General features: G+C 40.9%; 1 protein-coding gene across 1 annotated transcript in view; it reads right to left on the bottom strand.

The window, feature by feature from the left end:
* The window catches only part of atp13a3 (ATPase 13A3), a 36,152-nt gene extending 26,107 nt beyond the window's left edge, over positions 1 to 10,045 (bottom strand). Inside the window, exons 1-2 of the mRNA XM_070960406.1 lie at positions 9,867 to 10,045; positions 903 to 983 (exon numbers count right to left, since the gene is read on the bottom strand). The gene's annotated coding sequence lies outside the window, so the exon portion shown is untranslated. The remainder of the gene's footprint in view (positions 1 to 902; positions 984 to 9,866) is intronic.
* Positions 10,046 to 13,977: the final 3,932 nt, after the last annotated feature.

Genomic DNA, 13,977 nt, shown 5'->3' with positions numbered 1-13,977 from the left:
CTGGCATACAGCGGGATATTTTGCTTTGGACCAAGCCCTTCCTAGTATTTTACAATAGCAACCCCCTGGCCGGCGCTAGGCAGTGGGTGCAGTGCAACAAGAACATTCCCTCCTAAATGTGTGCTATGACTGGAAATGCCGACACCAGTGCATCATGGATACACTTTTTGACAAGAATGCTGTGTTGGCGTGCTGACTCACAGATAACACACCAATGAAAACAACACCCAAAAAGGATTTTAAAGTATCGAGCTCATGTGGTTACTGTAACCGAGGATTGTTAGGTACTCTGTCATGTTGGAATCATCTGTTCAGATAACAGAGGGTTATGACCTCAGAAAACATACAGGGTTCCATAATTACAGGTTCCAAACAGACAACTGGCCAAAGTTGAAACTTGGTGGCTGGCAGGTCAGACATGTTAACCCTGTTTATGGCTCAAGCATCAGTATGTTACATGTTAACTCAGACAAGTTAGACTTTCATTCAGGTGAACTTATGTAAGAGCAGAGATGGGGAACTATTGCAAAATCAGTGCTTATTTGTATAGATAAGTGAACACTGTGAACATAGCGTATATCAGAGACAGAATAAATGAATAAACTGATCACAAAATAACACATAGTAAGCTCCAAACCCTCGTTTAGTTAATTCAAGTTGCTGCCAAAGTTACTTTGCATAGTTTGTTAATATATTTGTATTTCAATCAGCTTTGGGGGGATTGCCACTATGTCTGGCCTTTGAGGGTGGACTAATGTGTATGATGTGGCTGAAGATGGTGATCATACGTAGGTAAGACTACAAAAAGTGGCAGCTCACTGCAATGGCCATGAACATATTTGAGAGACAAAAAAAATGTAATTAGCACAAGCTCAGTTTCTCGTTGGTTGGTATGCTCCTACCTTGAGAGCCAGGGACACGGTGCCCCAGGCGGTCCTCCTCCCCGCAATTAGCTTGCTCTCTCACCACACCAACCTGGAACCCTGGGTGGAAAAAATAACAAACAAAAAAGAAAATCACAAAAAATGCAGATTACAAACACGGCTTCCCAGAACTTCACATCTTCCCAATAAATTGGCTTTATAAAGCATGTACTCATTGTGTGTGTGTGTACTATCCAAAAAGTTGAGAAATTAAACGGAAATGGGTGACCTGTCTGAAGTTCAGTCTGAAGTAAACAAGTCCAACAATAAAGTGGCAGCATCATGGAATACTCCACAAGAGAGCATCAATATTGAGACCATGTCTACACTAAAGCAGATTTCAGAAAATATCTTGGGTGAGTAAAATGTTTTCCCGTCAACTCAAGTTCAGATTTAGCTGTTCCTACCAGCTCCTGTGGTCTTCTACTAATCACTGTTATTCATGTCGCATGCCGACCCCGTTCATTTTACGCTTCATTTCCACTGATTATTTCCCACAGTGGCTAAAGAACCTGCATGCTGTAGGTGTCAACATGATAAGTGATGCCTTGAGCAAATAATCATGACCTCACACAAAAATGGCTGCAGTATATGAAGGTGACTCCTCCCAATCCGGCTTGGTGTAGCAGTCCCATCCCCATGCCAATGACAATATAATATACACACATATATATATAATAACTCTCCCACCTGTTTTTTTGCACAAGAAACCGTAACTAGAACAAAATAAAAAAAAAAACAGAGTTATGTCTCCTGTTGTGAATACGAGGATGACAAGAGAAATCAGTGTTTTCACTGAAGAATAGACGACCCTGGTAGGGCCTCCAAGAGTCAGCGTGACTTCAGAGATATTTATAGACTCGTCCAGCCCAGCCTAAAGTCACATTGTTGTCTCTCATTTGATTAGTCTGCTATTGTACTAATAAGAAATGCTGGCTTGGGAAAAAAACAAATGAGGCAACTGTTGATCTTTTTATTAAACATGACAATCATCAGTGTTCCTGGAAAGAAACTGTAACCTGTCAGAAAATAAACCACCAAGTATGTGTATATCAAACCACAACAGTGGCACAGCCTGGTCCTGTGATCGGGCACAGCGTTTACACAGCAGCACAGTCAAATGGTACATGTATTATGAGATGATTATGTAGAGACACAATTAATTGCTCATTTATCTAACTATGCTATGGGCTCTCTGACTCCAATTCATCAACAGCTGTCAACCTACTATCAGCAATAAGTTCATTAACATCACATGTCATAAGCACCGTGTTCTGTTTTCACCTTGTGAGTCTGTGTGTGTGTGTGTGTGTGTGTGTGTGTGTGTGTGTGTGTGTGTGTGTGTGTGTGTGTGTGTGTGTGTGTGTGTGTGTGTGTTTGGCAAAATGTGGTCCTGGAAACACGTAACACAACCTATTATGTGAGTGGTTTTGAGTACTTCAGCAGGTTTTTCTATGTCTGTCTGTGGACAAATTTTGTCAACACAATGGCATCACAACCATGAAAACTGCAGTCAAGAAACATCAAAGGTGCGTAGTGGAGATCAAAATGAAGACCGCGTTCGAAGATGGGTATGATCTGAGCAAGGGTGCTGGAAGTACAGGAGGTAGGAAGTCGGGACGGGAGCACTTTAAAGCCCTGGCCCACATTCGTTTTGAGTTGCACTTTATCCCAGGTGTGGCGTGATCCCACTGTAAGATGCCACTAGTCTTCAAATTACATTTTTTGTCTGACCAATGATCCAAAACCGTCACAAACAAAGAAAGGCAGGTACGTCAATAGTAGCATAACCTACAGTAAGGATTTATGTCCCTTACATGTATGGTAGTGTCTCAATATCCATCCATCCATCCATCCATCCATCCATTTTCTATACCCGACTATCCCTTTCCAGGGTTGCGGGGGGGGCTGGAGCCTATCCCCGCTCGCCAGTCGATTGCAGGGCAACATACAAAGACAGACAACCATTCACGCTCACACTCAAGGACGATTTAGAGTCACCAATTAACCTAATGAGCATGTTTTTGGTCTGTGGGAGGAAGCCGGAGTGCCCAGAGAGAACCCACGCATGTACGGGAAGAACATGCAAACTTGCCCGACCCGGGGATCGAACCGGCGACCTTCTTGCTGTGAGGCACACGTACCGTGCCGCCTGTCTCAATATCCACATTTGCTAATTATCACTCACACAGATCACTTTGGAGTGAGGCTGACTCACATTACATGTATCTTAATAGATCCTGAACATGAGCAATGCAAAAGTATACAAATAAATAACTCCAAGGAAGCTGAGACTCGACATGCTCTAGACACATTCCCCTTTCCCTTTCTGTCCTGACAAAAAGGGAAAAAGTGAACAATGAGCCATGACCTAATGACAGAAGTTCATAATTCATGGAAGCATTTAGAGGAAAAAGTGTTTTGTTGCCATCACGCTCTGCTCAATGTGCTTTCTTTATCACTTCCCCTCCTACTCCTGGGGTATTATAGCCAAGCTTTGTTCCCCATCATTGGTCAATCAAGCTGTATCACTGTGGCCACTGGCTAAATAACTATGAACACCTGCCTTTCCCCTGCTGTCTAAACAGCTAAAAACTCTTCCTCAGCCAGTTTTATGAGCCCACCACAACTGATAACATAATAAACCTATTTTATAGCATTTCATATCATATTCATGCATACAGAGGCACTGCAGCAAAGAATACTTCCAGTTTCATACAGAGAGGAGAGAAAAACCTACAGTAGTAGGGCAGATACCCAACTGTAAAAGCTTTCCTGCTTCTCAAACTTAGTTTCTCTAACTATGAGTCACCTACTCAAACTCGCCTATCGATACAGTGAACATCCCCACCTCTAATACAGAGAATTGGCCACAAAATACATTATAGATATTGTGGTCTGTATGTTTTGAGATGACATATACACTCTAGATCATGAACAACTAAAGAATTAGTAACATTACAGGCTCCTATGGTTGAAGCAGAGGGAAAGGGGAGTCGACATGGATGAGATCGGGGAGTGGAGGAGGACAAAAAAAAAACATCTACAGGACTGTATGTGAGTCTGTGAGAGCTCCAATCCTGTGAAGAATCTATGACAAGAAAAATGGAGAAAAAGGGCTGGGAAAAAACAATAATCCTACAGATCAAAAGTGTGCTGAGTTTTAAGTCAGAGCACATGCTCTTGGATTAACAGTGGCATTGCTTGACAGTCTTTGAAAAACTGCCACTCTGCAAGAGATCAAAACACATTTTTACTTCATTGAGCGGCTTATTGGTACATAATGACCCTTGGTGAGAAATAATATTTCTATACGGCTGCGGCAGGTTAGTGAATTATTCAATGTTCCAAAATTGAACTTGTAAATTTTATTTTGTATTGGGGCAAACCAAGATGAAACTATACAGCAGCTAAAATTTGTTACAATCATGAGACATAGAAACAGAATTCAAACTATGTCCTGGCTGCCTGCTCTCAGTGGCAACATGGCCCTGAGACAGTTTATGTTCCCATAGAGTCCCACAGGGCTGAGATGCAGTCAGACAGGGATTACTGTATCTTTGGACTGCCAGTGTCTGGTAAATGGTAGTTATTTTGAAAGCAAAAGCATGCTTTTTGAGTTTTTTTTTTTTTCTTCATCAGTTTCATATGTCCACATAGAATAACAGTTAGATTTGCAGCAGTTGCTTCTTGCTACACAGCTTCCCATCCAGTTTTGCAATGGCAAAACAAGGCCCTGTAGGTCTCTGCAACAGGTGTGTGGCTGCATAACTGCTGTAATGCCAGATGGATTAGTTGTGTCAACGGCAACTATGGTGTTGTCATCTGTTTTGCATTTTTACCAGGTGTGTGATAAGGATGAATGACTCCATTAATGCCATCTAATCTCTTGAGCTGCTCCATCATCATCATCATCATCATCATCATTGTTAGTATCATCGTAAGGAGGCAACCTTTCCAGAGCTCTACCCCCAGCTCTCTGTCACAGGCTGCCTCTGACAGCAGTTCAACGTGCTGAATTGTCCAAATGGCTGCTGATAACAGCGAGTTAGAGCCAACAGAGTGGGTCGTGCCACAAAAACTATGAATTATAGTCAGATATTCATCTCAGACTAACTGTCCTGTCATCCCAGGGACAACAGAAAATGTGTTGCTGCAATGAAAGGGCTTTATGTACGTATGTACGTAAAGAGCTAAGCTGCAGGTTAATGTAACAGTAAATACAGTACTGAAGTATTTCAGCTCAGTACAGGTTGGAGGTGAAAGTACTTATAATGCTAATACTTCAAATAAAAACTACAGACAATAATAACAAAGTAAAGAAACAACATTTTGACTTTGGGACTGTTTAATTCACTTTTGGACAGTTAAAATTGTTTTTCAGGATGGTTCCGGGACAGTGGTGAAAAAAGGAATGCCGACTACGTGCAGATTAGTAAGGTAAGGCAAGGCAAGGTGAATTAAAGTTATTCATATAGCACAATTCACTCACATCAGCAAATCAAAGCGTTTTCTGTATTATAAGAAAATTAACACAGTTAAAAGAACACATGAAAATAAAAAAAGGAAGAGTGCATTACATCAGCGAAACGAATATAGAAAGTTGGGGGAAAGAAGGAGATTTAAAGATCAGTTTTTTGGGAGTCAAGCCAGCAAAGCCTTCAGTAGTCCACAGCAAAATCTTGAAATAGATTCTAAAAAAAAAGGAAGTACCTGAGTGTCTGGATAGTCCTGATTTATACTACGATTTAAATAAGAGAGGGAATTTCGATGAGCGCTGAACTCCGTCCATCGGCGATTTATTCATCTAACTGCACAACTGCATTCTCAGGTTTGCATTACTGTGTAAAATTTCACAGTTGTTTCTATTTTCATTTGAGGTGTTCAATTTCACTTCCACTGATGCGGGCCGCTGTTTTGTCCTGGTCTTGTTGGAGGCAAACCGCTAGCCCGGCACTAGAAAGATCTGTTTCTCTATCACACTGCTCTGGGGCTCCCACACCAAACAGTGCTGGGCTGACGAGAGGACTTTTAACATGTAAGGATATTTCTCATCCCCACTCTGAATCAACACTGGCAGGCCTTCCATCACAGGCTGCTGTCTTAAAGCTCACCTGTGAAAAATCCTGAGGCACTGGCTCAAAAGCCTGTGGAATATTGGCACCTCACCTCTTAAAATGAGACTAAACTGCTTCCAAATCCAGTTTGGACAAGACCTCAAGATCTCTCACAGAGAGGAAGAAAGTTCAAAGGTGAAAAGGGCAGGTTCAATTTCTTGACTACAGGAATCCAGATGATTGTGGATATGCAACAATGATGCTCTCATGGCTCCAGACAAAATAACAAGAATCCTTTAACAATAAAGAAACTCACTCAGTCGCCCACCTAGGGCTGGGCGATATGGCTGAAAACTGTATCACAATATTAGTGTTTAATATCGGTCGATATCGATAATTATTGATATATTTATTATCTATTTAAAATAAGGTCCAGGAGAAAAATACATTAAATTTAAACATTTTTTATTTTAAATTTAACTGAGCAGACTTTCCCTGTTTTATCAACAGTTTCTTCGCTCACTGCAGCACTCTCGTTCTATTTCTCAACTCACTCCTCACAAAGCATCAAAAACGAGACAACGAGATGGCGCAACCGAACTTGATACTGTTACGTGACTGGCATGTTAGCGTGTCACTCCCACTGATCAGTGATTACTCCCTACGTTGCTCGGATTCCTGAGAGCGAGTGCCTTTGTTCATGCAAACAACCTTGCTTTGCAACTGTTTCTTCCAACGAAGAAAAAAATTATCGAATGTTTTATCGAACGCATTTTTTATTGATCTTGATTACATGTCTATCGCGAGACATATCGTTATCGTTTTATCGCCCAGCCCTACGCCCACCAGTCAGTCAAATTTTTAACCACAAGACAAATATCATACAAAACCCAAACATAAATACAGACCATGCTAACTGGTCCTGGGACAGGGCTTACTGAAGAAAGCAACCACAATAAAAAGCCCTTGGACAGATCTTAAGGCAGTCCAGCTTATCTCTTAATAGTAGACTTAATTCCAACAGAAGAAGGAGCCACTCAAACTAAGTGGTAAAGCTGCTACGATTCGTTGATTATTCAGTTAAGAGATAGAAAAATAATCGGCAACTGTTCTGATAATTGTTAAAGCAAAAATGCTAAATATTGTCTTGTTCCAGCTTCTCATTTGTGAGGACTTTTATGTCATTGTAAATTTAATATCTTTGAGATTTGAGCCATTGGTTGGACAAAACAAGGCAATTGAAGATAACACCTTGGACTCCGAGAAATGGACAGACATTTTTCACTATTGTCTGACATTTAATAAACTATTCATGGAGAAATAACTGGAAGATTAATCAATGATGAAAATAATAATCAGTTGTTGCCCTACTAAGCAGCATATGTATCTCCCTACTTATGTACTGCTCTAAGCTCAAAGCAGTCTAACCTCTGCAACAAAAAAACAGCTAATTAAAAACAAATCAATTCACTACAGTTCAAGATATCATGTCCCTTTTCTAAAAACACGTCAGGTCGAGTAAAGATCCCAAACTTTTCCATAGATCAAGTCAGTTTTTTTCCTTTGTTTGCATGCCTAATGAGGAGTGATCCCAAACGACACACATTCAAATAACATAAAATATCCTAAAAGTCCTCTTGTTTTTTTCCTCTACAAATGACGAACAGACCAAAAATTCATCATAGAGATACTGTAATAATCACAGAGACATTTCATTCAGGCTATGGTCCCAGTTCATCCCAATCTTTTGTAACATGAGGGTTAAATCAATATAGAAAAGTCTCCATATTGCCTCTGAATCCTACACTGTGTGGTCAAAGCCTGCACAGGTTTATGCTTATGAGTGGGAAACTTAGAATGCAACAAAACACTGTGTGGATAGCATTTCTCTCAACTCAAAGGTCACACATTAAAACACAAAGAGTAATTATCTGCGGAGTCTCTCTGTGTTAGGCACATGTGCCAGTCATAATGTTCTGTTAATGTATAAACAGAAAAGGGAAAAAACATTTGTCCTGAGCTTCTCTGTTTGACTTTGAATGACATACTGTACAACAGCTTTTATCCTGGTGTTTAATCAGTTGCATCTTTAGGGTAGATTGTCAAACATAGAGCTACAGTTCAAATTAACTCACAAAATATCTTGGCATTTACATACACTATGTACATATATATAGTTGTTTTTCTATTCTGTATCTTGTACACTTTTCTTTTATAAATCTTGACCCTTTTGTGCCACTGTGGCTGTAACAATTTAATTTCCCCAGTGTGGGATGAATAAAGTCTTATCTTATCTTGTCTTATCTTATCTAATCTTATCTTGACTACTGTTTGCCAGATGGCTTGTGGGAGATTCTGAAATAAAATGTAGTGTGGAAGTCAGAGTCCAGACATCATCACACCGTTTACTAAATTCAGACAACTTGTAAAGATTTGTTTTCTACATAAAACTTGTGCTATGAATTATTAAATTGTTCCATCAAATTACAAAATTAGTTCCCCTAAAATTACAATTTCTTATCCTCAGTTAATTTATTTCATTAATTTACTGTGACTAGACCTTTCAGTCAGGCGCAATCTGAATTAGCCACAACAACTTTCCCATACAGTTCAGTTTTGATGCTACAGTTGGCATTTTCACCAATTCCTACTTCTCTTCGTATCTCTTGTCGTTGCTGGCTGGGTTTGACTTGTACATGCATTCATGCGGCTGTGTAACGCAGCACATAGTAAAGGGTGAAAAGTCGTGCACAATCTAAATATGTTGGTTGTCTTTCATAAAGTTACTTTGGGTTTTAGCTGTTGAACACTTTTACAGTTTTCTCTTTAATGTCCCTTAAAAGTATGTAATGGGATGATAAAGTAAATTGTTTTTATCTTGTTAATTCATGCTCATGAATGCAATGGACATAAAGAGAGTTAATAACATCCACAGTGACTTAATGTGGTGAAACAAACAAGGGCATAGCCTTTATATGTAAAGGAGCTATTTGTTTGTATCAGGTGTGTAAATCACATGCTCTCATTCCCTGCCCTGGCAGGAGTTTTTGAGCATGAATGATTAAATTCACACTTTGTCAGGTAATGGTGGTGGTAATGGTAATGGTGATTTCATTAAGCTGGCCAGCTTGACTTGTGTACATTAACGTGCATCTTTGTCTCCTGTAGACTCGACCTGAGTGACAGGTGTTAAAGAGGAATGAGGCAAAGCGAAGAGAAAGGAAGTGCGCTCGCCAGACGGTTTTACGGGTTCACTTAAGCTCTTTAATATAATGCAACTACTGCCTACAATAACTGAGTAGTAGTAACACAAATAACTGATAACAACCACATATAAAGAAAGAAAACTAGTCAAGTCTTAAGCCAATTTAAAAAAATACCCATATCACATACAGTATATATCATGTGTAACCGTCCCGACTCTACATTGTAACATGATAAAGGTTACTGTTGGTTTAAGTTGGATATATCTTTGACTGGTTGGTGCTTAACATCTCTAACGACACTGGCTAGCAATAAATGTCCGACTGCTGACCATGAATCATGGCTACATGCCCCTGGCAGCCAGAGAAGCGCTTTATCGGGAAGACGAGAAGACGTCGCTGGATGTTGGCTAGCCGGCTAATGTTAGCAAAGCTTCAATGTTGGCAGCTAATTGGTGACTAGCTCAGTAACAACGTCCATGCGTCTCCCACCGGTGTTCGAGATTTCGGTTTCGGACACTGTTCAGGCGAAACGACGTTTCAGTCGCAACCCTCACCGGTTTTCCGCACACGCATCAGTCAGCTAACGTTAGCTTTAGCCCCGCTAGGTAGCAACTGACACATGGGTGATGATGACAGCGATACAGACAGACCGCAAACACATATCAGAATAACACACTCACCCAGAACCACCTGGACACTCTGACGATCACCTTCGAGTCATAGTGAGACGAGAGTAGCTGTTATCTGAAGGAAAACGTCGTTGAAGGGATAAACGGACTAAGTTTAATAGAAAAATGTTGCCGCAGCAGACAGGCAGAGTGGTTGGCTGCTGTGTGTTGACAGCTCCGTGGGACTGACTGAGTACTACAGCAGTTGTGAACTGGCCTGAACTGGCTGTCTGACGGCAGGAAGTGACGTGCCGTGACGCCACGAGAGGACTACGCAAGGTGATCCGCGCGCCCCTCACCCTTAAGTAAATATTGTTATAGCTATAAAAGGCTCATTCACTCTCATGTGTCTCAGCTTTGAATGGCCACAGAATGGCACATGACGGTGAGCTAATAATTAAGTAACGACTGATCCTTTGAAAAAGCTCAGTGTGATGCAGGGATGAAAATAGGACATTAAGAGGAAGCGTGGTTTTGTATTGGTTCATTACAGATCTGCACCTGATGCGGACTTGAGTCTCCCATTGTGTGTGTTCCTTGTTTGTTCCTGGCCAAAATTGGACACTCTGTTTAAACTGTTGGTGAATCAAATATAAAGCACATGGCCTGTTGAAGGATTACCACAGACTGGTATCTGTTCAGCCAGGAGACCGGCACGGTGGCTCGTTGGTAACACTGTTGCCTCACAGAAGGTCCCCGGTTCGAATCTCGACTCTCGCTGTGGGTGCTGGTGCCTTGGTGCCTTGGTGCCTGCTGCTTGAGGAAAGATAAGGGGCCTTTCTGTGTAGAGTTTGCATGTTCTCCCCATGCTCCATAAAAATACCCCCACTAAAAACATGCAAGAAGCATGGAACTGGTCCCCGCTGGTCGACCGGCAGCCCACCGCTCCTGGTCCATGGATGGGTCAAATAGCGGGATGGAATTTCACATATGCATGGCGTGTACAGTTTCCTCCTCAACTGCATGTTGTGTGTTGTGACGAATAAAGGAAATTCTTCTTCTTCTTTGAAAACCATCTAAAAACAAAAGTGTTGGTACCATAGTCCCATTAGGTGGCTGCTGCAGTCAACATCTGTTTCTCAAAATTGACCCGAACCCCAACTCTGTGATTTTTTTTTATTTCTCAATGAACATTTATTAAAAAAAAAAAAAAAACATGGATTCAGCCAGAGCTGGCATTTCCTCATTTCACCCCCACTTTACTTGACTAACATTGTATTGTTTTGTCTGGAAGCTGCTGTTCCTGTGGCATGATGAGAGGGGGTGCTCAAGAAAGAAAAGGTCAAGTCTGGGTCGAAATTGCAGCTAAAGCTTTGCAGGTGCGTTTGTGTGTGAGAACAAAGGCAAAGTCTGAATTAAACCATTAAAAATCAAAGAAAAGCCATGACTGCTTTTATATGTTCAGATGCATAATGTGGAGGAATAAATGAAGCCTTTAGTCAGGCAGATGAACTATATCATATTTATAACAGAAGAAATTTACAATCATCATTATCATGGCTAGACTACCAATTAGAGGAAGCAGGCAGCAGCTCCAGAGCCCCAGACTAGTAGTGGCCTCAAAAGCCCAGCTTCACTTGTATGTTTTTTGGTAATTCTTTTAATTGACAATTTTTCACAAATTAACACCACAATATCAAGGTGTCCTGCTATTATGTGACCCTGTCCTGTAGCGGGACCCTGCATTGCCCTGGTATCTCGCCTGACTTGGCAGGCCATGAAGGGCTATTCTGGACCTTAAGCAAATAATGACAACGTCATGTAACCTGTGTGCAGTCCTTATGCAATGCACAGAGAGCAGAAGTCGGGGGTAGGGAGGTCAGTAGATTGCAAAACAATTTTTACCCTGGCAGGGGACAGTTTAAACCAGCTGTGGTCAGTGAGCACATTTACAAATTTGTAGGAAAAGCCATGGGCACTAGTTCATTAAGCTCTCCAGTGATTTAGTACTGCATTTCCGTGGGGGAAACCGTAAACAAGGTTGTCAAAATTGATGCAGCAGTTCCACTTTTTGTCCCTAGAGTGGGTCAATCTTCATCAACACTTTTTGCAATGCAGACTCTCTAAGGAATTCAAACTTTCATGCCCAAGTTGAGACATCCTCAGGGTTTTTCTTCAGATTTTAAAAGCTCTTCCAGAGCCACATAAGACAGTGTAGAGTTGTTTTCTCAGATTGTTAGTGCCCGTAACAAGAAAACTGACCTTTAAGTGTCAGATCAGTGGAATTCCCTTTCCACAAACTTCTGAAGCAACTCGCTGTTATATAATCATTTATTCAGTAACAAATAGGTATTCAGTAGTCAGCATCCAGTTTCTGATTTATTGCATCCATTGCATTGCATTTATTCCATTTATTGCAGCTATTCGAGATTTTGTGTTATTCCTGAGCAGTTTAGCCTCTCCCTCTGCCCTTTCTGGCCAGTATACAAGGTGAACAAAATGTCCTGCAGGCTCAAATCATCCAGCATCTTCCATGTCCTCTGCAGTGGAGCGATCACTGACGTACACGCCAAGAAAAACAGAAAGGCCCGTTCCCCACTGCTGCTTCAGATGTGCTAATCCATGCTCTTCATCACCTCTGCAAACAGAATTCCACCTTTTTCTATGGGATGCGCAGTTTGTTTTCCTTTGGCCCAGTCTCAGAAGGGACAGAGATGAGGCCCAGAGATAGCGCGTTCATCATGACATCAGAGGGCATTAATAGAGTAAACACATCATTTTTCCTTTTGTTTAACAAATGTGGAAGTAATGAAAAACTGAAAACCATCGTTTCAGCGTCCACAAGATGGAAGTTCTCAGCAGGTTTAAAACAACCAGACAGATGAACTTATTACAACAACAAAGTCCGTAGCAAAGTTGAAGACATATTTTGCTAAATGAGCTCCAGTCAAACTGTCTCTCTGTGTAATGTTTGATCTTACTCAGCAGCTCATGGGACACATTCATATCCATCAACTACATTAGACTGGCTTAGGCAGCAGGAAGCACTGAATGGCTTTTTATTGTTGGTTCATTAGTCTCGTCCCAAATGTATTAAATGCAAAACAGTTAAAGAAATAAATACATATGAAGGGCTGACTTAATTAAAGATGTCAAAAGTATTTCCACTATCAGCAGGTCTGGACAATATTACCTATGTCTAGTAGAAAATTACATATAAATGAATAAAATAGACGTTGAAAGCATTTTTTTCAGTGTTCTGGAAACATGAGACCTAATTTTTCATATGAGTGTAAAAAATGTACAATAATTTCCACTTACGTAATATCAATTCAATCATTAATCATTAAAGAAATAGGCAAAACATTAACATAAGGTCATCTTGATATGACGTTGGTGATATTCAGTAAACAACATTATCAAATCATCTTGTTTACAAGATGAACAAGATGTTAGGTTTTATTAATTTCTTCTGCTGATACCAGAAATTGTTTAGTTCCACTTAATTAGCCGTTTCCCAGTCATTTGTCTCAGACATACATGTCATTTGAGGATATGTAACAGGGAGGAGTAAAATGTGCTTCATAACTTTCCTCTAATCTGTGTATTGTTCCATTATCAGGTTTTAGGAAGTCCCCTCAGTTAAAAATGCCCTGGTCTATAGCTCCAGCATAATCGTCTAAACCACGGAGCAGGCAGATGGACAGAGGTCGGCGGGATGATGGAAAGGACGGAGGAGCCCTGGCCTTCTAGTCTGGGGCTTATCTTCTCCACCGGGCCTTTTCCCAGTCCAGCCCTGATAACCCGGGTCGACTAACAAAATACAGGATATGACCCAATAACCTTGCAAGGCAGCAGGGGTGCAATATTGTTTTATTAGGGGAGGTCTTTTCTGTAAACCTTGGCTTGATGAATGCGGTCAGGACAGAGTTTTCACAGTAGCTGTAGCTGTTCTGTGCACTAACAAACAGCAATACGTTATAGACAAATCTGCACAAGTAGAATGCACCACCCAACATTACCAACCAACCAATGTTCACCATCATTTGCAGTATTATTACACACACAGTAGCTCAACTGTAAAACAACACAGATGCCAGGTCAGCGTTAACACATTTTTTATTCCCCCTCAAACAAATGCACCAGATGTATCACAGTACAAATCGAGAATGACATTTCTTTG

The sequence above is a fragment of the Chaetodon trifascialis genome, chromosome 4 (assembly GCF_039877785.1).
Source record: "Chaetodon trifascialis isolate fChaTrf1 chromosome 4, fChaTrf1.hap1, whole genome shotgun sequence".
Classification (NCBI taxonomy): Eukaryota; Metazoa; Chordata; class Actinopteri; order Chaetodontiformes; family Chaetodontidae; genus Chaetodon; species Chaetodon trifascialis.
This window is presented reverse-complemented; position numbering and strand designations above follow the sequence as displayed.